Here is a 25,176-nt window from a genome sequence, read left to right on the forward strand (position 1 = left end):
GGTCTCACCCATGTCCTATATAACTGCAGCAGGATATCATTGTAGCGAGAGGATTTGAGTACAGGAGCAAAGGCTAGCTTACAGCTTGCCTTCTCTACTGCCTGCTGTAGTCACATTTACTTTCAGCGACTGGTGGACGAGGACTTCCAGGTCTCATTGAATATTTACCTTCCAATTTACAGCCATTGAAAAATAATAATTTGCCTTCCTATTTTCGCTACGAAAGTAGATAACTTCACATTTATCTACATTATACTGCCATGCATTTGCCTCCTCTCAGCCTGTCCAAATCACACTGCAACATCTCTGCATCCTCCTCAGAGCTTACCCTTCCACCCAGCTTTGTCCCTTCTGCAGATTTTGTGATATTACATTTAGTTCCCTCATTTCAAACAGCGATGCAGATTGAGTGGAGCTAGGGTCCTCACACTGATCTCTGCAGTACCCCAGCAGTCACTGCTTGCCATTCAGAAGAAGTTCTATTTAATCCTTCTGAAAATCCAAATGAACCACATCCACCGAGTCCCCTGATCAACTCTACCAGCTACATCCTGGAAGAAGTCCAATAGATCTTTGTAAATTTCCCCTTTGTAAATCCATGCTGACTGCGTCTGAATCTGTCACTATTTAATTGTCAAGAATTTGATAGCACAGCAATGGACTCTAGCATCTTCCCCACAATCAACAGTAGACTTACTGGTTTCTACCCATTTTTAAATTGTGGGGTTACGCTAGGTACCTTCCAAAGTGTTGGAACTGAACCAGAGTCCAGAGGACCACACATGGATTACGTTATACTGTATCCAGGAAAATGGAGTCGAAAAGTATGGTGCTGGAAAAGCACAGCTGGTCAGGCAGAATCCAAGGAGCAGGAGAATCGACGTTTTGGGAAGGGAGGGAGAGAGACAGACCCAGAGAGAAACAGAGGAAAAAGACTCTTTGAAAGGTAACTGTAAGAGAGAGAATGAAACTAAAAGCAGAAGAGAAAATTAGAATGAGAGAGAAAGAGAAGAGACAGAAAACAACCAAGAATTGAAGAAAGGAGAGAAGGAGATGAACTTGTGTTGGAGTTGTAATTATGCATACAAATATACATGCAGTATGTGTACACATACACAGTACCTTAATATTAGGAATGTGTGTGGGGAAGCATGCAGTGCATGAGAGGGAAGGGAAAATGCCTTCTTTCCCCTTGATATTTGTTCAGCAGCAAATCATCTCTCAGGGCCCAGCTGGGGAGCACAATACCTCCCCGACTCACTCAGTCTCCCGAGTGGTTCATCAAAAGACACCTGACAAATCCAGAGACTGATTCTCCCCAAAGACCTGACAGTGGGATTACAGCAAGATTCATTTTCAAACAGTGGAATAAATCTATCTTAAATGTGCGATTTTTATGGCATTGCTAATCACAAGAAGCCTAAATTCATAGGTGCTTGAAAGCATCAAGAGATACAAAGCAAGTCTTGGATATTCTAGATTATTTTATGAACTCCCCTTAGCGGGTTCAAACCGGACAATGTCAACGCTGACCAGCCACAATACACGACCAGAATATTGTGAATAAAGTAGTTGTAACGGTCTTTGCTGTGCTTGTATCTTCAGAGGCATGGACGCATTTTGTTCCAAAATACACGGAGTTTGAACAACAAGTTTTATTTAGCATCTACAAAGCACAAAAACATCCCAAGGTGCTTCACAGAAGAAACAGTATCAAAACAAAATTGGCATCAATGCATGTCAAGGAGCCACTCAAACAGATGACTAAACGTTGGTGAGAGTAATAGACATTCTTTTTTTTTAAAATCAACGATCCATTGGAGGGGAGTGAGATGTGGTAAGGCAGAATTCTTGAGAGGTTATTCTCGACTTTATGCCGTCAAACATACGGATCTTAACTCCCAGAGGGCACAGAGATTGAGGATGTTTCTCTCATAATTCCGTGTTGAATTTGGGATTTATTTTGTTTATCTTTCACTCAAAAGATTGAGCACGTGGCAGTGATTCTAAACCATGGCCTGAAAAGCTGCAGCCTGTGGCAATTACTCATAAGATGGTCTGGAAAGTGCCTGTCAGTCACAGGCTCATTATTGGTGGTCCTGTTTTCCCATTTCTACTTCCTTACCGGGATTGCCCATTGCTTTATTGATTTTAAAATCGGTTCGTAACAGAGCCAACCTGCCCCTGAAGCAGCCTTTGTTTGATCTTGCAAAGTAGGGACATACATTTTAAAGAGAAAGCCACATAGCCTTAACCAGAGATGTTATTCAAACCATATAAAGGTTTGTATTATTATGTAAATTTCAGACAGTAAGGTCTTCATCGGTACAGCTGAGAAGAAGACAAGGTCAACACTGACCACCATGGCAAACCAAGCAGTCATTTCTAGTGCACTGAGTCAGCAATAATTATATCCCCTGCTAAACCATAAACCTTGCTACGTTCCCTGTAGTGACCGTTAACTTGCAAAATTATTTGCATTCCTGCAGACAACGCAAACTTTTCGAATTTCGAATTTTGAACTGTAATAAAGTCACCACAATCTTACCAGACCATAGAGAGACACGACTGGTGTTGGTTTAACCTGATGGTTGAGCCAGAGGAGAGGTTGAGGGGGAGAATCCTTCATGATAACCTCAAGCAGAGAGGGAACTGAACTTGTGCTGAAGTTGGTATCACAACGCACTGCAAACCAGCCAACTGAGTTAATCAGATTCCCGTAATCAGAACAGATAAATGAGAAATAACATTCTTGAAGGTGGCGGTGATGTAGATGATTGACACATTGGAATTTTGGAAAATGATCACAAGTACTTCTGCAGTTATCCTTGCAGATTGGAGGCTTACAAATTACCACCCCATAATTTAACAAAGGTGCAAGGGAAGAAACCAGGAACCACAGTCCAGTCAGCCTCAAACTGGTAATTAGGGAAATGCTACAGTCTATCATAAAGGACCTGATTGTCATAGAGTCAGTACTTTACAGCATGGATACAGATCCTTCGGCCCGACTTGACCATGCTGCCTAATTTTCACAATTAAACTGGCTCGATGTACCTGCATTTGGTCTATATCCCTCCATAGCTATCCCATCCATCTACCTGTACAAGTATTTCTTAAATGAAGAAATCATACTTACCTCCACCACTACCTCTGGCAGCCTGTTCCAAACATTCACCATTCTGTTAAAAAAAATTGCTCCTCTGGACCCTTTTAATATCTCTTCCCTCTCACCTTAAACCAATGTCTTCTAGTTTTAAATTCCCCTGCTATGGGGAAAAGCTGGTGGCTAGCTACCTTATCTATGCCTCTCATGATTTTACAGTCCTCTATAAGGTCACCCCTTAGTCTTGGATAATGAACAAACACATGGATCAAAATGATGTGAAGAGGCATGTTCAGCAGATGCGAATAGAATATCGTGTTTGCCAAACTTGGAGCTCTTTTGAGCCATGGCTAATAAAATCATTAAAGTTGATGAATGTAGCATCTTTGGATTTTCAGAAACACTTTTCCAAAGGTTCCACACCGGAGATTGGTTAGTAAATTTAAAGAATGTGGCTAATTGATAGAAAACAGACTGTGAGAATAAATGGGTTATTCTCACGTTGGGTAGGCTGTGACTTGTGACGAACTGCACAGAGCAGTACTTGGGCCTGCTTATAACACTTATCCATGATTTAGCCGTGGTGACCTAATATAATATCCCCAAATTTGCAAATGAAACAAAGCTAAACAGGAAAGCGTGTTGCAGGGAAGATGTAAAACTTTTCAGAAGCATTTGGACAGCCTTTGAAAAATGTCAAGAGCATGGCAGATGGAATATCATGTGTCCATTTCAGGAGGAGGAGGGAAAGATGGGTAGAGTATTTCTGAAATGGCGAAAGTGCGAGACCATAACAGGGAGGTGCAGGATTAGGCTATTCAGCCTATCAAGTCTGCTATTCAATGAGATCAGGATTCATCTGATCCATCCTCAATTCCACTTTCTTGCTGTCTCGTCATTCCTTTACTGATTAAAGGTATATCCAGCTCAGCTTTAAATATACTTAAATAACCAACCTCAACAGCTCTCTGCGGTGAGGAATTCCGCAGATTCACCATCCTCAGAAAAGAGAAACCTTAAATGCGTTGTATATAGATGACTCTTTACTCAATGATTTGCTCCTTTGTTCCACGTTGCCCTGGAGTCGACTAGTAACGGCACAGCAAAAATGCCAACTGTTTCATTCCTCCTCCTCATTTACTTTGACCTGTAAAATACTTCACCTCCTTTGAATAGCAACAACACATCAAAAGTAATTACCTCAAAAGCAGAGATCAATGATTAACCCAAGCAACCACCACCGCCACAGAGGCAGGAGGAGTCTGGCTTCACCCAGCATACCACTCACAAAAAAAACAAAGTGCAGTAAAAAGAATCATGGCTCTCCACCAACACCATGCATTTTGTTGAACTGAACATCGGAATAAAATGGAGACACTGTGACCCAACAATGCAGTAGCCAAGATGCTATCAACAATGCTCATTGCTGAATAAGGCCTCAGTGAACCTGATCAAGAGCTTTGGGTGGAATCAGGCATCAAGTTATTAAATCTGCTCATCAAAACTAAAAAAGGAAACAAAATTAATTGTAAGCAGCTGTTAATTTAAACTGGTGTGTTGAGTTATCATAACTCTGATGACAATAACGATGGATCAAACCTTTGAGCTGTTTGCTGCTAATGGTGAGCTACCTTGTAGTTCAAATTTTCCTCATTTAGTCTTTTATTAATAAAGTTGGATGCACATAAAACAACACATTTGTAACCAAGCCTGGCATGTGCTCCTTCTTTGTTCAAAAAGGAACAAACTCACTTACTACACAAAAACAAGAACTTTAATGAGTTCAGTGAAGCAATATTTTCAGCCTGCCACTGAGTTCTGATTATAACATGGGTTTGAGGTATTCATGGACTGAAACAAAATCACAAGGCAAAATTGTCAAGTGTTTTTCAGCATAACTGCAGCAAAGGGACAATTTTATGGCATGAAAATCCACGATGGCAAAAAAGTGTCATTCAGGAATTTCCTCAATTGTAGATGACATTAAAAATGATGCTTCCAAAACCCTCTGTCACTCACCTACAAAGATATATCAGCTCCCCCAATTCTCTCTCCGCTTTGAGACACAAACACACTCTAAACATATGTATAAAAGTTTAGGTGCAGTTAAGTAAGCGTGGGCAGGTAGTATACGAGGCCCCTGTGGCCACTCCCCCCTCAAACAAGTGTGCCATTTTGGATGTCAATGGGGGAGGGGTGAGTGTTGGCCTCTCCAGAAGAAAGCAGCAGCAACAGCCAGTCCAGCGGCACTCTCCTCCAGCAGGGAGATGAATGTGTCAGCAAGCAGTTGTGATAAGGGATTGTTTAGTCAGGAGCACAGAAAGGCATAGATGTGATAGTGAGACTACAGGATGGTGCTTTGTCTCCCAGGTGACAGGTTCAAGGATACGCCTGAGTGGGAATAGGATATCCTGAAGGAGTGAGCAATTGAGAGACATGATTTCGATGAGAAATGGGAGGTGGCTATTGGTGGACGTGGGAAGAACAGGAAGAACGAGATGCCACTCCCACTTATCTGGCTATGACCGGACAGATAAAAGTGAACAAATGGAAGCTAGTGCCACACATCATCAGATTGCAGGATTCCTTCAATGTGGAACGCTCACGTTAAATCCACACTTACCCTTCAAATAATATCCCACCCAGACCCAGGTCCCCCCTACGCTCCATCTCTTGTGGTTAATCTACCTAATGTACAGAACCCTCGTCAGCACGGCCAATTCATCTAACCTGCACATCTTTGGATTGTGGGAGGAAACCGGAGCACCCAGAGACAACCCACCCAGGCACGGGGAGAACGTGCAAACTCCAGAGGGTGGACTCGAACCTAGATCCCTGGCACTGAAAGATAGCAGTGCCAACCACTGAGCCACCATGCTGCCCCAGTGATGATATGTTTGCATCACTGGACTGGTAACTGAATGGTACTGGCAAAAACCATCAGTACAATAGTGTCTGAGGCAAGGCCACTGAGAGCTGTGTGGGACAGGGCGGAAATCTAACCAAGAGAAGCATTAAAAATTTGAGGAAAGTCTGCTTAAAAAGGGAAAAGAAACAACTGTTGGTATCGTAATTCAAAGTTAATAAAAGGATTTAATGAGACCAGGTCCTAGTGCATGCTTATAATTAACTGACCACATTTCACATGGATTATTCACACAGCTTCATAAACCTCCAGTGCCCGCATGGATGCTTTCATCCGCAGTGCTACAAACCGTTAATTAGAGCACCATCACCTCAGCATTATATGGTGCATCAGTCTGAAAGGTTGGCAATGGTACAGACAAGAGTAGGATCAGAAGACTCCCCTGTGTCTCAGGCCACAGTCCCATTAACATCAAACCTCTCAACATCCCGCCCCGTGACACACAGGCACCGATGCTGGAGGGGCCCCCTTTCAAATGTTAAAGAGCTAGCTGCGATGGGAACGAAATTGTAGCAGCTTGAGGTAGCGTCCCCTCTGAAGCCAGGGAGATCGCAGGCTTTGAATGGGGGCGGCACAAGGGGCTGCGGCCACTTTGCGTTGAACCTGGGGAGGGGCAGAACCTGGGCTGCCCGTAGTTATTTACCCGTCTATTACCTCGAGCTGAAACGGCACTTTCAACTGAAACTCAGCAAACAAAGGGCATTTGTGATCAAAAGCCCCTGTGGACCGAACTGTCAGATCTTTTTTGGGGGGTGGGGGTGGGAATTGTTCTCGTGTATCACAGACAAAAAGGCAGCCAGATATTGGTGACATATCAAACAGGGAGCCGCAGATCAGAGCTTACAAGCAATAGAATGTGTCCTACAGTCATTGAAGTGAAAACAGAAACCTCCCGGTCTTGTACCTTATTGTGTAACAAACATATCCCTCAACTCTCCTGACAGCTCGTTAGTTTGCTCCGTATACTGGCACATAAGGAGATTTAGGTCAACACAGCAGGTTTAAAATCCTGGAAGAGACTACTTAATGCAGAGATAGCTCAGCACTTCATTCTGTGATACAGGCTTCCCTGCTTCCAGGCTAGCCCCTCATCTCCATGTCCAAGCTCTCTGCCCTCTTTCCAGTTGCTTGCCTCTCCTCCCTGTCCATTCTGACCTCTTATCCCTGCTATCTGGGGTGGCACAGTGGCTCACTAGTTAGCACTGCTACCTCCCAGTGCCAAGGACCCAGGTTCAATTCCACCTTTGGGCGACTGTCTGTGTGGAGTTTGCACATTCTCCAAGTGCCTGTGTGGGTTCCCTCCCACAATCCAAAGATGTGCAGATTAGGTGAATTGGCCACTATAAATCATTAAATAATGTCTAGGCATGTGTGGGTTAGGTAGATTAGCCATGGGGAATGCAGGGTTACAGGAGTAGGGTGGAAATGGAGACAGGATGCTCTTTGGAGGGTTGGTATGGACTCAATGGGCTGAATGGTCTGCTTCCCCACTATAAGGATTCCATGATTCTGATTCTATGTCTTTGGCACATCGTCTCCAACATCCATGTTTAGCACCTTGTTACACACTTGGATTCTTGGTTTCACTCCTTTCTGACAATGATGGCCAACCCAGGCTCATTACATCCTTGCCCTGCCTTTCCAGTAAGCTTTGGTAAGACGCGGAGCATTTTCTACCTCAACTGGGGGAAAGAGTTTGGACAGTGGGTGATTGCAATGAGTTATTTTATAGCATATTAAAAAGATATAATGTGATCACTGTACAAACAGATTAGACTACTACAGAACTCAGATTTTAGCTTGGGAATGGAATTGCTCTTAAAAATTTGCTAAATTTCACATTTTGCCCTGGACTGAAACTCAAGCCAGACATTCCCCACTAACTTATTGGTCAGTGCATTGAGTACAAGAATTGGAATATCATGTCGTGGCTGTACCAACATTGGTTGTACCACTTTTAAAATACTGTATTCAATTCTGCTTGGGAAAGGTGTTACCAAACTTAAAGGTTCAGAAAAGATTGACAAGCATGTTGTCAGAGTTGGAGGGCTTGAGCTATAGGGAAAGGCTGTGGCTCTTTTCTAGGGAGCGTCGGAGGCTGAGGTGTGACCTTAAAGAGGTTTATAAAATCATGAGGAAAATGGATGGGGTCACTAGAGGGCATAGGTGTAAGGTGGGAGGGGAAAGACTTAATATGGACCTAAGGGGCAAGTTTTCATGCAGTGGTGGCGCAATGTATGGAATGAGCTGCTAGAGGAAATAGTGGAGGCAAGTACTATTATAACATTTAAAAGGCATCTGGATGGGTATATGATTTAGGAAGGGTTTAGAGGGATACGGGTCAAGTGCAGGCAAAAGGGACTAGGTGAGGTTAGGATATCTGGTCAGCGTGGACAGGTTGGGCCGAAGGGTCTGTTTCCGTGTTGTGCATAACACTCCATAACACCTACCCCCCCACTCTCCCCTTTACCACCACCGCCACCACCCCCCTGGGGCAGGGATCATTCCCATACTAATACAGGGCAGGAATCCTCCCCTTGGCCTGACACTGAAAAGCGAGTAACTCCACGTGGCTATTGTTTTGCTGAAGTGTTGAGATTTTACTTCAAAACTTACTTCATCCTCGGCCTTCAATCTAACGCTTTCATTTTTCCAACTTGACCAGCACTGTCCCCACTTAAAAAATATCTACCTGAAATTTTAACTTCAATTTGCAGACAAGGACTTGATGAACAAATTCACGGGTGCAGAAAAATTTCCAAAGTACAGAAATGACACAAAGAGAAAGTTCAGATTGCCTGCATTGTCTGCAATATCTCAGTGCCAATCTGAAAGGACAAGAACAGGTCGGCTGTGATGTAAGGCCAACAAACAATGAGTCAAGTTACACTGGTCAGCTATTTTTGATCAGTTTAGAGGAGTTTTTGAAAGATAGATTGCTCTTCATCATTTTAGTTCCTTTATTGTTTGATATATTGAATCACTCTTCTATTATTGTGTAGAGAACCATGGATTTGTATTGTCAACACTCCAGGACCAATTTGGAATCTCCACAACCTGAAGACCAAACATCTGAATGCAAGCTTGAGCAACACAGAAGAAAACCAATTGAATAATTTAAAAAATGTGGCTTGGTTAATTGTCTTTGAAAAATTTTCATCCTTAGTTCTAAACATATTTGAGGGTGATGAGTTTATTTAACTGGATGGGGTGAGGGATTGGGTGATGAAGACTCCAAGCAAATTTTGAGATCCTATCTTAGATCTGACATTTCTTTTGCTTCCTCCTCTTCTCCGCTCCTCCTCCTCTACCTCAGCACCAGCTGCAACGTTCCCTCTGGTTCACACACTGTCCTCACTTGGAACTAAGTCACCACTTTCTTCACTCTAGCTGGGTCAAAAGAGAGTCATAGAGATATACAGCATAGCAAGAGGCCCTTCTGTCCAACTCGTCCACGCCAACCAAATATCATAAATTAATCTCATCCCAATTGCCTGCATTTGGCCCATATGTCTCTAAACCCTTCTTATTCATATATCCATTCAGATGTCTTTTAAATGTTGTTATTGTACCAGCCTCCAAAATCCTCTGGCAGCTCATTTCATACATGCACTACCCTCTAAATGAAAAAGTTGCCCCTTAGGTCTCTTTTAATTTTTCCCCTCCCACCTTAAATCTTTGCATTTGAGTTTTGGCCTTCTCCCACCCTGGGGAAGTGACCTAAGATATTCACTCAATCCATATCCCTCATGATTTTATAAACTTCTATGGGCACCTCTCTCCCATCACGACAGTGGTTGGTGGCATTTCTTCCCAACATGGACTGCACATGTTAAAGAAAATGGCTCACCACATTGACATTGTGGACTTTTCAGGATGGACAATGCTTATGTCTCATGGTCAATATATCCTAAAACTTTAAGAGAGAGTGTTACTCACAATCATCAATTGCCTCTACCTTACCTCTGATCATTTGAAGCACAATTCTTCACTGTAAGCATGTCTCTCTGTGATAAACAAATCGCTGTGTGTTAGCCCAGACACACTAGGTGCTTGAGGAATGCAGCGCTTGTATATAACTGTTGCAATCAACGTCTGTTGGATTTTTCAACAATATAATATCAATGCCTAGCTTTAGTTATGTTAGGCAGGGTAAGAAAAGCATTGATGCATCAGTTAAGACATGCCATTGGAGGTAACTCCAACCGCACACTGCATGAAAGAATATTTAAGGAAACAAAGCAATCATGCTGAAAATGTGCCTGTCGTAAACCTCCAGGGTTTGAGTGTTCAAACATGGCAAGGCAGAAGCCAACCTCAAATGACCTCCCCAAAGTCCTGGGACCACAGGTTGAAAAACCGCCCCTTCATAAAGGTTATGCTGGCTTTGCCATCCCACGGACAAACTAAATTGACAGTTAATTTCAAATTCTATTAATTTACATAACAAACTCATTGTGCTTCAATCACAGCAGTAATCCCACATGAAGGCACCACCAAAGAATGCCACACAAAAGTTAGGAACATCCTAAATGTGATCGGTTTGACCCAAGGCTATTGTTGACATTCACACAGGATCAATGTGTGAACCCTCTCAAAGCACCAGGTCAAAGATACTTCCGAGAAACCATGGTTTGCAACATGCAGATCGGCACGTCACCTTTAACCTCTTAAGCACCAAGAGGGAGGTGCCATATGCACCTTTATTAATTTATTAAATGAGGAGATGAGTTTTTTTTGGAAGGCCAGAGGAAGAGTAGTTTAAATATTTGTTATTTTGTCAATATTTTCCCCTTCTGAGTGGCAATGCTTACGTTGCATGAGAACTGCTCGCTAGAAGAGTGAACAAGAGTTAAGTGTAGGCTGCAAAACCTGCTGCAGTACAAATGTTGCTGCCATTCCTACAGTCTGAGTTAACAGTAGGAAACGGTGAGGTACCATAGGGCTTCTGGTGCAACTCACTGTCAGTGCACTCAGATGACGGTAAGACTCAATTTGAAGAGTGTAGAGTGCAGTTCACTCTGATCTCCCCCAGCAAACATTCACACATGAATATATCAATATCCTTTATTTAAACTAACAAAAAGCACTTTTTCTATTGCACTTCCCACCCTCACATGATCCCAAAGCATTAAAAACCAATGAAATATATTTTTAAAATACAGTTAATTCTATAATTGAAGAAACTATTAACATTCTTATCTGTTGGAAAATGACAAACAAACAAGATGTACAATGCTGAAATAGCAGATGAATCATACTAGCATTCACACTGGGAATTAAGCAATGCTAACTGAACCCAAAATAAACCTTGATGTGACACAAAAGAGGATTATGACAGCTAATAGGCTTTAGAAAGTTAAATAGATATGCAAGGCAGTACGATCTGTACCTCAAATGCCACAAGACTCAGCAATTCAATGGTACAGCACATAGTAAACTGCCTCCAGTTTGATAACAAATGACAAATGCATTTCTTTTGTTTCGAAGAAACCCTTTTTGCACTGACCAATGTGTGTCACCTGGCTATACCGATAATTAGGCATATTTCTCTTTCCAAAATGTCACTGAGTTTTAAAGTCTGCTGAGAGAAGTCAAAAACGAGTGAAGTTTGTTTTTTTCACAAGCCAAATGGTATATTTCCTGAATCTAAGCTGTGTTGGGAAATTACATCCAATGCATCAAATATTCCACATGGCGTAGCTTTTGAAACCCTAGGCCCAGCAGTCCTCCTACTCCTCATCCAACTGACTATTTGTCACTAGCGGTTAGTGAAGATGGGCATCTTCAATGGCTAATGGCAAGAATGAAAGCCTTAACATCACTTGTAACTGTTTGTGCTGTCACTCGGTACAAATTCCATAGAGTTGGGATCAACATTGTAGCATCTTAAACTGTTAATTTTGTACCATTGCTCCCGATACATTTACCACAGGAAAATCAAGGGTTATGACCAGTCTCTCTTTTAGAAGAAAATGCTTAGCGTTCACTTAAATAGCCTAAAATTTTGTCAAAAATGATCAGGTCACTGTATTCATTCAACCATTCTATAATAGCGATGGTTTCTTACCGTTCTCTCAAACTTGTCTTCAAGATATGGTTTAAATAGGTTTGCATAAATTGAATGAGCTGTGGGAAAGCATTAGTTTCTCAAGGTATAGAGGCTTAAATGTCAAGATGTTTATCGGTTGATAAGGTAATACAGTCTTCTGTTGTTCTTAAAAAGTTACTGCTGTCAGTGCTCTTTGGATAACTCATTAAATGAATGCATTATAGAGTTAACTGACCTCAAATGGAAAATCAATATTGGCTTCAGTATTTTTTGGGGTGCACTCGCAGAGGAAGTTTCAGCAATTAATTTCCCCACCAGGATCTTTCTTTGATACCTGCAAAATTGCAAAGTCCAACTCATGTTATACAGCAATGGAAGCAAAGTAATGCAGATGCTGGAAATGCAAAATATAAATACTAAGTACTACAGAAACTCAGCTTGTCTGACAGCATCCGCGGAGAGAGAAGCAGAATTAAGTCCAATATGACTCTTCTTCAGAAAGGGAGGCGACAAATTGTACTTGGCAGCAACAATGTCTGTTCTGAGGAGTTCACGAATTTGGTGCATTCAGAGAACACTTCTCGCTCTACAAATGTGGTTGGACCTGCTGAGCTTCTCCAGCACTTTCGGTTTAGGTTAGATTCCTTACAGTTTGGAAACAGGTCTTTCACCCCAACAAGTCCACACCGACCCTCCGAAGAGTCACCCACCCAGAACCATTTCCCTCTGACTAATACACCTAACACTACGGGCAATTTAGCATGGCCAATTCAACTGACCTGCACGTCTTTGGACTGTGGGAGAAAACCGGAGCACTGGAGGAAACCCACGCAGACATGGGGAGAACGTGCAAACTCCACACAGTCATCTGAGGCTGGAATCGAACCTGGGACCATGGTGCTGTGAGGCAGCAGTGCTAACCACTGAGCCACTGTGCCACCCCCAGGAATCCAATTTGGGCTCAAGTGTCAAAACAATGCATTTTGGTTTTTCTTTAGACTAGCTCAGAGTTATAAAGGTACAATATGTCCCTCAGTCCAGCTCTTATACAGACTGCACGGTGGTAATTGTGTTCATGTCTGACAGAAACAAGACTGAAGGGTCAAACTGATTAAAATTAGAAACAAGTCTAAACCATTTTAGTATAAATCTTACTAAACTGGGTCCTAATTAACAGGTTGGTGAAGTTTTGATGTCTATTTTCAACCTTTGAAATGGAGTACACCCAGAGTTAGCAATCACTGAAATCAGATGAAACCACAAGAACTCTGCCTTCTCCCATTTCCAAATAAAAATAAATGAATTCAGACCAAGCAAAGTCCTCACACCTGCTTTGTTATTTGATAAGATCATGGCTGATCATATTATGGTCACAACTGTACTTCCCTGTCCAGCCCCTCTATCCACTGATTTCCTTCATCATCAAGAATCAATTCAACATATCCTTAAAAACGATCAACAGCTCTCTGTAGAAAAGATTCCACAGACATACAACCCACAGAGAAAATAATTTCTTGTCTCTTAAATTTAAAACCGTTCATTTTTACCCACGTCTCCTATTTCCAGACTCACCTACGAAGGGAAGCATCATTTCAGCATCCAGGATCTGATCTCTCAATTAAATCATCTTCATTCTTCTAAACTCTAATGGATTCAGGCTCAACCGGTCTTACCCTTGGTCAATTAAGTCTTGTTTAAACCGCTTCTAATGAAATTGTGTCCTATCTTAAAACAACCATCACCTCTGTTGGAGAGCCAATAAACAGTTGCACTTTGTTCAATCAGGTATAACTGCTCTTTGTATTGTGATAGCTATTGCTGAGTAACTGATCTCACGCCGAGAAAAGTCTATTTGAAATCTGGTTAAAATTAATCCATACTCAATTGTACAAACATTTAAAAATATTTCTAAACATCTTTTCATGCTACAGAGACTTCAACTTTCAATCCAAGAGTAACTGCCAATCTTTATTTTCCTGATTTTTAAAACAAATGTATATACAAGATATACATAGATAATTATCAGATTTGCGCTTCGTGCCTGAGAATTGTTTAGAGTGATGGACTGCTTTCAGAGTTCCAGCGTGGACACATCATTCCAAAACCTTAACTCTGCTTTCTCTCTAAAGGTGCTGCCAAACCTGCTGAGTTTCTCCAGCAATTTCTTGGATTTTTGTTTTGGGCATGCTCATATTGTTTCTCTGTAGCAAGTGGAACCAGGGGTGGACCTCATCGACCACGTGGATCCTTGCAGGAAGGTTCCGTGACTGACAGAACTTGGGTCGGTGATACATGCCTGAACAAAGATGTGGATCACCTGAAAGCTGTTGCCTTGCAAATGGGGCAGGAGCAAAACATACCCAACCTCTCAGACCAGCTGGAAGGCTTGTTAGAAACTGAAATACATCTAGTGTCGGGGTCAGGTGACAGTGATTGGAGCTAGGTGGATCTCCTTGACTACGATAGGGTGAAAGGGTCGTTAACCTGGGCCAATCAGGAAAGCCCTGACTGACCAATAGAACCAGGAGAGTAGAGAAAAAAAAAAAAAAAAAATAGAACCAGGAGAGTTGAATCTCCTCAGTTCTGACTCCAAGCTTGCTGGCCACCACCAGGGTACTGTGCACAAGTAAAAGTCACAGGATACTGGCCTCTGTGCAGTTATTTCATTCTCTTTACTTATTCTCTCAAAACCAATTGACAGTCATATAAAAAGGTCACTATAACCGAGGACACGGCTTTAAAGGTGTTAGCCAAAAAAACCCCGAAAGGAACAGCAGAAAATATTGAATGATGATGATCTGGAGTGGATTACCTGAAAGAATAGTTGACATAGATTTAGTAGACGCTTTCAAAAGAGATTAGGATAAAATACTTGAATGAGAAGTTATAACTGCAGAAGTTTAACAAAGAGCTAGTACAGACAGTATGAGCCAGCCAAAGGGCTTTCTTTTACATGAAGGTTAAACATCAACAGAGGTTGGTTCAGCCAAATGGCCTCTCTGTGTTGTCATTCATTGTTCTATGCCAAATACACCAAGCTATCCAGCCTACTCTTCAAGTCAAAACGAGAGAATCGGGAAAATCCCAGTCTGTAATTCAAGCTATGAAGTTACACCGCTATTGACAGAGCACATTGACAATGTTTCCAAATTTTGTTTACAAGTGTCTCAGCTAGTAACTTTACAAAAGGGAAAGCAATTTACCATCTTTTCACATTGTCAAAATGACTCTGCAACTTCTTAAAACTATTACTGTATTGCAGTGTCTTCACATGGACAGACCTATCCAGAAGTTCTAGCTTCTGATCACCCTGCATTTTCCTCACAGCTTTATTTCCACATCCAACATTTTAGTAACTAAGACATGAAAACATGCATTGTTAAGCACACAACTGATTTTTTGTTTGATTTTCCTTAGATTACTTGTCACTAATGTTGAAATTGCATGATCTTCAGCCACTGCCAGAAATGTCCCTTTCCCACAAGTCCACTGGGCCAAATGTTCTCTTAAGACTCCCCCTGCCTTATCCTTGAACCTACATCTTTCCCTCATTTCTTTCATAGCCTCCATTCATGACCTCTGAGTTATAAGACCACACTTCCTCAATCCCATTCCCATACAGCACCCTCCCCCCAAGATCCCCAATGCTTGCCTCTAATTCCTTAGTAACTGATTAGCTGTCTCCAGGTGTTGCCCCCTATCTTTCCCCCTCAAATCAGTCATCATCAACCCCTCCCCCAAAACAAACCAGTCACTCCACAATCCTGGCAAATCGCTGTCACATTTTCAAACACCCTTTCACTTACCAGATCCTCAACACCACAAACCCATTCATGTGTTTCATAGAACCCCATCTTCAAATACTCCAATCAGATGTCTGTCCTTATGGCTTTGAGAGCGTCTACAGTACATCGATAAATGATATCCTAATCTGAAGTTTGCAGGGGAGGCAATAGCCAAATGGTATTAACACCAGACTCTTAATCCAGACACCCAAGTCTCAGATTCAAATCTCCCAATGGCCAATGGTGGGATAATTTAATAAAAATCTGCAATTAAGAGTCTAGTGATGACATTGAAACATCGTCGATTGTTGGAAAAACCCAACTGGTTCAGAAATATCCTTTGGGGAAAGGGCATCTTTACATGGCCCTGGCTATCCAGACCCACTGCAATGTGGTTGAATCTCAACTGCTCTTTGAAATGGGCACAGCAACCTACCATCAGTTGCTAGGAAGGAAAACAGGAATCATACCCAATGGACAAGTTGATGTCGACTGGGGCACCAGAAACAACAACTGCAAAACGCAGACCTGATAGGGTGAACAACCAAGATCTTTTGTCCCCACGGTGGGGGAAGTCAAAAACTAGAGGACTTAGGTTTAAGGTGAGAGTGGAAAGATTTAAAAGGGACCTAAGGGGCAACTCTTTCATGCATAGGATGGTGCGTATATGGAATGAACTGCCAGAGGAAGTGGTGGAGGCTGGTACAATTACAGCATTTAAAAGGCATTTGGATGGGTACATGAACAGAAAGGGCTCAAAGCAATATGGGCCAAATGCTCGCGAATGGGGCTAGAATTAATTTAGGATATCTGGCCATGATGGATGAGTTGGACCGAAGGGTTTGTTTCCGTGCTGTGCATGTCTATGACTAATACAGACGCCCTGCTTCATGCATTAACAGCTCACTTACCGAGGTTGAATCCAGAGTTAGAAAAAGGCAACAGGACGACAGTGAGCAGATTTTGAGCACTGGACAGACTCAGGATAAAAGGGTCTCTAATTCAACTGCATGAAAAATGGCCTGGGGAAAAGGCACACTGTTCCCACCACCACCAACAACTAAAAAAATGTCATTCTGTAAACTAAATTTTTCTTCACATTAGAACAAAACTGCCAAAAAAAACTTATCTATTGCAGAAACTATCGACTTGGAACTGGCCCAGTTCATTTATTAAAGGATGCAAACTGAATTCGCAGCCACTTGTGCACAAACAAATGGAAAATAAAAACTGCCAAACAGGATGTGTCTTCCTGCAGCATGCTGTGATTTTCATCCACCCCTCAAAAGCAAAACAGAATGAAGACAAAAGCCTGAAGAGCACTTAGTGTCACAAGTTGCCAATTAATTTTCCTAATGACTGGGAAGAGGGAGTCAAGGGAAGAATCAAACACACCCAAAACCAGTGGGACACCACCTTCAGAGTTAGCACAGCACTGAAGAGAGTTCAAGAGCCTGAAACAGAGCTAAAGACACAAGGCACAGCAGGTTTCCAAAGCCATTATAAATGTCAGAACATTTATAATTCTGTGTGATCACAACAATCTTCTGGCATACTAGTGAAAAGTACATTTATGTGTAACATTTCTTCAATCTCACTGAAATGGCAGTAAGAAACTGGAACATTTACTGAGGAAGGGTTTTCGGAGGAACTGAGAAATAAGAAAGGGATGATCACCTTATTGTGATTACATTATAGACCCCCTAATAGTCAGAGGGAAATTGAGAAACAAATTTGTAAGGAGATCTGTTATCAGTAAGAATAATAGTGTGGTTATAGTGGGGGTTTTAACTTCCAAACATAGACAGGGACTGCCATAGTGTTAAGGGTTTAGATGGAGAGGAATTTGTTAAGTGTGTAGAAGACAATTTTCTGATTCAGTATGTGGATGTACCTAATAGAGAAGGTGCAAAACTTGACCTACTCTTGGGAAATAAGGCAGGGCAGGTGACTGAGGTATCAGTGGGGGAGCACTTTGGGGCCAGTGACCATAATTCTATTACTTTTAAAATAGTGATGGAAAAGGATGGACCAGATATCTAAAAGTTGAAGTTCTAAACTGGAGAAAGGCCAATTTTGATGGTATTAGGCAAGAACTTTCAAAAGCTGACTGGGGGCAGATGTTCGCAGGTAAAGGGGTGGCTGGAAAATGGGAAGCCTTCAGAAATGAGATAATGAGAATCCAGAGAAAGTATATTCCTGTCAGGGTGAAAGGAAAGGCTGGTAGGTATAGGGAATGCTGGATGACTAAAGAAATTGAGGGTTTGGTTAAGAAAAAGAAGGAAGCATATGTCAGGTATAGACAGGATAAATCAAGTGAATCCTTAGAAGAGTATGAAGGAAGTAGGAGTATACTTAAGAGGGAAATCAGGAGGACAAAAAGGGGACATTCGATAGCTTTGGCAAATAGAATTAAGGAGAATCCAAAGGGTTTTTAGAAATACATTAAGGACAAAAGGGTAACTCGGGAGAGAATAGGGCCCCTCAAAGACCAGCAAGGCAGCCTTTGTGTGGAGCTGCAGGAAATGGGGGGGGGGGGGAAGATACTAAACAAGTATTTTGCAACAGTATTTATTATGGAAAAGGACATTGAAGATGTAGAATGTAGGGAAATAGATGGTGACATCTTGAAAAATATCTGTATTACGGAGGAAGTGCTGGATGTCTTGAAACGTATAAACGTGGATAAATCCCCAGGACCTGATCAGGTCTAACCTAGAACTCTGGGAAGCTACAGAAGTGATTGCTGGGCTTCTTACAGAAATATTGTGTGCAATTCTGGTCTCCTTCCTATCGGAAAGATGTTGTGAAACTTGAAAGGGTTCAGAAAAGATTTACAAGGATGTTGCCAGGGTTGGAGGATTTGAGCTATAGGGAGAGGTTGAACAGGCTGGGGCTGTTTTCCCTGGAGCGTCGGAGGCTGAGGGGTGACCTTACAGAAGTTTATGAAATTATGAGGGGCATGGTTAGAATAAATAGACAAAGTATTTTCCCTGGGGTGGGAAGTTCAGAACTAGAGGACATACGTTTCGGGTGAGATGGGAAACATTTAAAAGAGACCTGAGGGGCAACTTTTTCACGTAGAGGGTGGTACGTGTATGGAATGAGCTGCCAGGGGAAGTGGTGAAGGCTGGTACAATTGCAACAGTTAAAAGACATCTGGATGGGTATATGAATAGGAAGGGTTTGGAGGGATATGGGCCGGATGCTGGCAAGTGGGTCTAGATTGGGTTGTGATATCTGGTCGGCATGGACGGGCTGGACCAAAGGGTCTGTTTCTGTGCTGTACATCTCTAGGACTATGACTCTATGACCTAAAACATCAACTCTGATTTCTCTCCACAGCTGCTGCCAGACTTGTTTACAGCATCCGCAGTTCTTTCAGTACTTTGTACACTCCTTACGCACACTCATGACTATTTGGCCATATTCAGATCTAACTCCATTTACAAATTTGCTAATAGCACCAGAGTGGGTCGGATCTCAAACAACAATGAGACAGAACACAGGAAAAAGAAGGTGGGGGGGGGGGGGGGGGGGGAGGGAGAGAGGGGGAAGGGGTTGGGGGGGGGGGAAAGAAGGGAGGGGGGGAGAAGGGAGAGAGGAAAAGGGAGAGGGGGGGGAAAAGGAGAGAGAAAGAGAGAAAGAGAGAAAGAGAGAAAGAGAGGAAGAGAGGAAGAGAGGAAGAGAGGAAGAGAGGAAGAGAGGAAGAGAGGAAGAGAGGAAGAGGAGAGGAAGAAGAGAGGAAGAAGAGAGGAAGAGAGGAAGAGAGAAAGAAGAGAGGAAGAGAGAAAGAAGAGAGGAAGAGAGAAAGAGAGAAAGAGAGAGAGAAAGAGAGAAAGAGAGAAAGAGAGAATGCAAGCGTGCTTAGTGGCATAGTGTAAGACACAATCTCTCCCACAATTATCAGCATAACGAAGGAGCAGGTCATTGACTTCCGGAAGTGGAGTGGAGGGCACAGCCCTGTCTGTATCAGTGGTGTTGAGGTGATGGTTGAGCGTTTCAAAAGTTTCCACTAGCAAATGTCACCGAGACTCTGCCTTAGTCCATCTATGGTGCTGGAAAAGCACAGCAAGTCAGGCAGCATCTGAGGAGTAGGAACATCGATGTTTCGGGCAAAAGTCCTTTCCTGCTCCTCGGATGCTGCCTGACCTGCTGTACTTTTCCAGCACCACTCTAATCTAGACTCTGGTTTCCAGCATCTGCAGTCCTTGTTTTTACTTAGTCCATCTATGTTGACTCGACAGTCAAGAAAGCACATCAATGCCTCTACTTCCTCAGAAGGCTCAGGAAATTTGGCATGTCCACAATGACTCTTCCCAATTCTTATCGATACACCAGAGAAAGCATCCTAGCCAGACATATCACAGCTTGGTATGGTATCTGCTCTGCACAAGACCACAGGAAATTACAGAGAATCGTGAATGCAGCCCCGTACAGCACAAGTACCAACCTTCACTCCATCGACTCTGCCTACACTTTCTGCTGCATTGGGAAAGCAACCTACGTAATCAAAGACCCCTTTCCCACCCCCGTTATATTCTCTTCCATCAGGCAGAAAATAAACAAGTTTGAAAATATGTACCAACAAATTAAAGAACAACTTTCTCCCTGCTGTTATCAGACTTTTGAACAGATTCTACAAATATTGGAGCTAATCTTTCTCTGCACCTTCTCTACAGCTGCATTCTGTTATATTACCCTGATGTGCTTATGGTCAGGCATGATGTGCCTGGATCGTACACTAAACAATTACTTTTCACTGCATCTCTGTACATGCAACAATAATTAATCAAATCAATCCCTTATGGAATGCTTTTCACACCCTCAGGAAGTCCCTTACAGACACTGGAGGTTCCACAAATGGTGTCACCTGGAAATATGGCAGCCAATTTCTTTCACAGTAAGATCCCACAAACAGCAAGGCGCTAATGAACATTGAATCTGTTTTTGGGATGTTGCCAGATGGATGCATGTTGCGCAGAGCAGCTGGCCTTGCCTTATAGTATCAGGAACCCAATTGCCTCCTGGTCAGAGATTGTAGTTTCCCCACAGAATCACAGCTCACACAGAGTGCTACACTGTCAGAGGTACCATTTTCTGAGGAAATCACATACGGTCATTCAAGTGGACATTAATGGCCTCATTTTGAACAGCAGCAGGTAGGGGAGGTTCTCTGAACGTCAAAGAAGCAGATTCTCTCACTCAAAGCGTAAACACAAATTGTTTGCTCACCTTGGGTTTTAAAAAAAAGGTCACTGAAGCTTACATTGAAAGTGTGGTTAACGTTTGAACAGAAGAGGTACAATTCTTATTGTTCAAAAGGGGAAACACCCAAACTCTTCATGATACAGAAACTATTGCCTGAATCAAAGCCCATCCTTTACAAAAAGATACATATACCTAGGGCAGCAGACAGTGACTGACGCCTATTATTTCAGCATCCACTGTACACCAATGTCAAGTGTTCTCAGAGATTACAGCTTCAGTACAGCAGCACAGCATCACCAATTAACCCACAAGCCCTCCAATACCTTTGATGCTCATTGTCACGGAGGTAAGGTTACCCCACAACAAGAAGTAATTCCAATCTTGGATTACAGCTTTAGGCAATGCTACAGTCAGCAGCCTGATTGCTGCTTCACTCACAATGCAAACAGCTCTCCATTCAAACCTTTTCAAGCCCCCGTGTTGGAGAGATGTGACATGGGAGCCTTGCTTTCAATCAGTGGTCATTCTTAAACAATGAGGTGACTTGTGTCAAATGGGACTGAGATAAGGAGAGAGCACTTCAAAGAGTTATACATCTTTGGAAGTCTCAGATATGGAGTATATTCAAGACAGAGGTGGATAATGGACTAAATTCTAAATGGATTAGGGCCTAATGAGGATGGGAAGGCAGAGTTGAGGCAGAATATCAGCTATGATGTCAGTGAATGGCAAAACAGCCTCCTCGACCTCAATGCTTCTAACTTCTGCTATTACGTACACTTTCTCCTTAAATTGAAGCCAATCAGTTGCAAAAGTCTCTGGCACATCCTGGAACATGAAAAACTCTGTCTCTATAAATCCCGATTGAGTTCCATCGATTTTGAGAGTAAGCTACCTGTATGTTTTGTCCAATGTGGACGTAGTGATTGGAACAAGGGGCCAAGTGAATCTCTGAGTAGGAGATCCCCGATTATCCCAGGTTAACAGCCCCAATCAGGGAGAGTCCTGGCTAACAGATATAAACAGGAGTCTCCAGGTCGTGGAGAGGTCGTTAGGGCAGATTGCCTGCCCCTCTTCCGCGGTTACGTTAGAGCATGGGTGTCTCTGGAGAAGGAGCATATGGTGTCCACCAACACCCTGGAGTTGTTCAGGGAGAGGTGGGCGCCGCAGGGAGTGGAGTGCATTATTTCCCCCTCCAACTCTATTTTGATTTAATCCCTGCCCTCCCTCTCACTGTTTGATCACACAGCATTGCCCTTTGATGTGAAGGGCACTGCTTGTCACTGGCCACTTGGGTGTTTCCTTTCTTCCTGGTGGTGGAATTTGAATAAAGATTCGTGCACCCTGTGTCTCACACCTGCACGCGCACACACAACATGGGTGCTGGGGAAAGAATAAGCACTACTGCAGTTAGGTGGTAGTGTGGGGGAAAAAAAAGAAAAAGATAAAATAAACAAGAATCTCAGGGATTCTCCTCACTCTCAGAACGAGCTCTAAGCCAGCCGGTCAGAGCTCACATCTTGTGTATGCAAATAAAGGGCAACTTGGTGACATGATATCAGCCTCCGTGGAGTTATTTCAGTGGATAAACAAAGTGCGCTTACTGGGAATGTTCCATAATGATGATTCAGTTTAGAAAAAGGAAGGCAAGACACCAAAACAATTTTACAATCCACTTCATATGAAGCCACCTCAAAACAAAAAAATGAAATTAAATTAGTGCGCAAAAATAAAACCATCTTAGTGAGGGCGAGGGAGGCTAGTGTGCACAGTGCAGCACATTATGTAACCACTGGGGTTCAGGTCTTATCCCCCTTATTCATAGAGATCTGCTGCCCACAGTTGATATACCTGACAGCACAGAGGCTCAGGGATTGGCACTGCTGCCTCACAGCGCCAGGAACCCGGGTTCAATTCCAGCCTGTGTGGAGTTCACACGTTTTCCCTGTGTCTGTATGGGCTTCCTCCGGATGCTCCCATTTTCCTCCCACAAGGATGTGCAGGTTAGGTGAATTGGCCATGTAAAATTGCCCATAGTGTTCTGGAATGTATAGGTGAGGTGTATTAGTCAGGAGTTAGTGTGGAGTTAAAGGGTAGGGGAAATGGGTCTGGGTGGATTACTCTTCAGAATCTCAGTAACATGACTATGAAACCAATGGTCTATTTGCACAATGCAGGGATTCTATGATATACTGCTGAGAGTTTTGACACTGAGAAGCTGGAAACTCTAAGTCAGTGTGGTACCTCAAAATGCTGTAGCAGCCAATTATCTTTCAAAATTACACAGTGGCCCATCAACAGGGATTGCTGCACAATCCCAACACTATCAGAGAATAATGGTTACAATTTCGAGGTCAGTACAAATTACCCAGAGAATGTCAATTCAAATCCTATGGAAATTTGAGAAATTAAATTCAGTCCCAAAAAAAAAGGAAACTCTGGGAAATCAAAAGCTAAAAATCGATGAAAATAACCATAAAGCTGGCACATTGTCATAAAAACCTAACTGGTCAGTGAGCGTTCTTTACAGGAGCAAACCTGCCGAGTCAATGTGAAAGACTTTGCTTGGCTTTATCCTGGCTGCAAAAGAGGACAAAGAGTGACATGGCCATCACTTTGTGCCCTGTACATACAGGGGAGGTGGTGGCAAAGTGATGATGTCACTGAACTCAATCCAGAGGCTCAAGCTAAATCCCACCATGGGAATGGAACATAAATTTAATTACTAAGGGCTGGAACATAAAGCAAGGCTCAGTAATGTGACTATGAAACCAACAAACAATTTTTGAAGGGAAAAAAAAGCATTGGCTTCGTTCATGTAGACCAGTTAGCAAGGTTAGATCTCGTGGAATACAGGGAGAACTAGCCATTTGGATACAGAACTGACTGAAAGGTCGAAAGCAGAGGGTGGTGGTCGAGGGTTGTTTTTTAGACTGGAGGCCTGTGACTAGTGGAGTGCCACAAGGATTGGTGCTGGGTCCACTGCTTTTTGTCATTCATATAAATGATTTGGATGTGAGCATAAGAGGTATAGTTAGTAAGTTTGCAGATGACACCAAAATTGAGGGTGTAGTGGACAGCGAAGAAGGTTACCACATATTACAATGGGATCTTAATCAGATGGGCCAATGGGCTGGGGAGTGGCAAATGGAGTTTAATTTAGATAAATGTGACATGCTGCATTTTGGAAAGGTAAATCAGAGCAGGTATTTTACACTTAATGGGAAGGTCCTTGGGAGTGTTGCTAAACAAAGACCTTGGAGTGCAAGTTCACAGTTCCTTGAAAGTGGAGTCGCAGGTAGATAGGATCGTGACGAAGGCGTGTTGTATGCTTTTCTTTATTGGTCAGAGTGTTGAGTACAGGAATTGGGAGGTCATGTTGCAGTTGTACAGGACATTAGTTAGGCCACTGTTGGAATATTGCGTGCAATTCTGGTCTCCTTTCTATCAGAAGGATGTCATGAAACTTGAAAGGGTTCAGAAAAGATTTACAAGAATTTTGGAGGATTTGAGCTATAGGGAAGAGGCTGAATAGGCTTGGGCTGTTTTCCCTGGAGCGTCAGAGGCTGAGTGGTAACCTTATAGAGGTTTATAAAATTTTGAGGGGCATGGATAGGGTAAATAGACAAAGTCTTTTCCCTGAGGTGGGGGAGAGCAGAACTAGAGGGCATAGGTTTTAGGGTGAGGGGTCAAAATTTAAAAGAGACCCAAGGGGCAACTTTTTCACATTGAGGATGGTGTGTGGATGGAATGAGCTGCCAGAGGAAGTGGTGGAGGCTGGTTAAATTACATAATTTAAGAGGCATCAGAATGGGTATATGAATAGGAAGGGTTTAGAGGGATATGGACCAAGTGCTGGCAAATGAGACTAGATTAGGTTAGGATATCTGGTCGGAATGGACAAGTTGGACTGAAAAGGTCTATGTCCTATCGTGATGGAAAATTGTCCATCTTTGCCCAGTCTGGGCTCCATGTAGCTCCAGACCTACAGCATTATGGTTGACTCTCAAGTGCCCATTGTACTGGGCCCAGCAAACCACTGATTTCAATGGCCAATAGAGATGGGCAATAAATGCTCACCTTGCTCATGATGGCC

At 42.7% G+C, this 25,176-nt stretch overlaps 1 protein-coding gene across 6 annotated transcripts in view; it reads right to left on the reverse strand.

Annotated features, from left to right (window-relative positions):
* Positions 1-25,176, reverse strand: part of nrcama (neuronal cell adhesion molecule a) — a 419,288-nt gene that overhangs the window by 339,261 nt on the left and 54,851 nt on the right. For 2 of the 6 annotated variants that reach the window (XM_087997473.1, XM_087997475.1), the window contains one exon: positions 12,320-12,418. The exons of 3 other annotated variants lie outside the window; for them this stretch is intronic. The gene's annotated coding sequence lies outside the window, so the exon portion shown is untranslated. Of the gene's footprint in view, positions 1-12,102; positions 12,234-12,319; positions 12,419-25,176 lie in introns of those variants that run through there. One more of the 6 variants, XM_087997478.1, reaches the window with a different exon arrangement.

The sequence above is a fragment of the Chiloscyllium plagiosum genome, unplaced genomic scaffold, assembly GCF_037043375.1.
Source record: "Chiloscyllium plagiosum isolate Xiang-an unplaced genomic scaffold, Cpla_swu_hap1 HiC_scaffold_19, whole genome shotgun sequence".
Lineage (NCBI taxonomy): Eukaryota > Metazoa > Chordata > Chondrichthyes > Orectolobiformes > Hemiscylliidae > Chiloscyllium > Chiloscyllium plagiosum.